Source organism: Microchirus variegatus (genome assembly GCF_963457635.1).
Source record: "Microchirus variegatus genome assembly, chromosome: 1".
NCBI classification, from domain to species: Eukaryota; Metazoa; Chordata; class Actinopteri; order Pleuronectiformes; family Soleidae; genus Microchirus; species Microchirus variegatus.
This window is the reverse complement of record NC_139802.1, coordinates 39,941,990-39,943,238: the sequence shown is the minus strand read 5'-3', so window position 1 is coordinate 39,943,238 and position 1,249 is coordinate 39,941,990.

Genomic DNA, 1,249 nt, shown 5'->3' with positions numbered 1-1,249 from the left:
GTACATATAATATAGATATGCTACACACTGTGACTTTAAAGGGATAGTTCAGATTATGCGAGTTATGATGATTTATATTAAGGAACACATATTCACCCTTAACTCGGTGCTTACTAGCATACATATAAGTAGCATAATAGCCCTTTATTAGTAAATATGAAGCACATATTAACACCTTATTATAGGAAAAATCTGAATTCATGTTGTAATAGACGCAGAATCGGTTCTATTCTTGGCTCCACGTGCAGCACAGAGTTCTACACAAACTTCCAGCCTCAGAGGATTTATCTGTCCAGTGGATACATGTTATATATGACGGCAATGTGCCTGCTAGAGCCTGCAAATGATCACTTTTCCGAATGCTAACTGCTGTTAGCTCCCAGTAGCCTCTGTGGCTGATGTCATTTCCTGTACCTTAAGTTTTTGTTTTTTTTGATTTTTTTTAAGGTGGACCTAAAGAGATACTACTAAACAGAGCGTTCTGAACAGGGCTGTTTTGGCAGGGTGATTGAACTGCTGTGGTGCTTCATCCTTATGGTATTTTGACCAAAGCATGTCACAGACATGTTCATTAGGACACCAGGGAACTAGTTTGGAAAAATAAGCTTTTAAGCAGGTGTGGATTTCATGTTTACTAAGTTAAGATAGCGTCTGCGTTTCCTTGTTTTCCCTTAAGATTTGAATCGCGTGCCATCTCAAAGTAGGAGTATTATTGTTGACTTGCACTACCACGCCTGTGTCTTTTACAGACCATAATACTGTAATTGTCTTAAACCCTTTTACCCCCCTCCCATGACGTTAATACCATCTGAAAGAAGCCGTCGGCTCGTTTCTGAAGAGTCGCAGACGCCATTTTGGTTTCCTCTGAGACATAAAAACGCCAGAGTTGAAGTCATAAATACGGTGACCGCGTTGTTCCACAGGACAGATGATTTTTGATTTGTTTTGTGAAGTAACTTAAGAGTAAAATGTGTAAACATGGCCTGGACTGGTGTGTGTGTGTCTGTGTGTGTGTGTGCCAGAGCTGACAGTGCTTATGTGTGTGTGTAATGGGAACAGCTGGCTGAGGGAATGAGTACAGAGGGAGAGGTGATGGATGCGAGTGGAGCTCCTGTGACAGATGAGCTAACAGGTGTTCACCACAGCCCTCAGAGAGACGCTATTTATGAGCCAGAGAAGACAGCCAGACGCAGGAGCACACTACTACACCACCACCACCACCACCACCACCACAGGCCTCCTCAGTGCT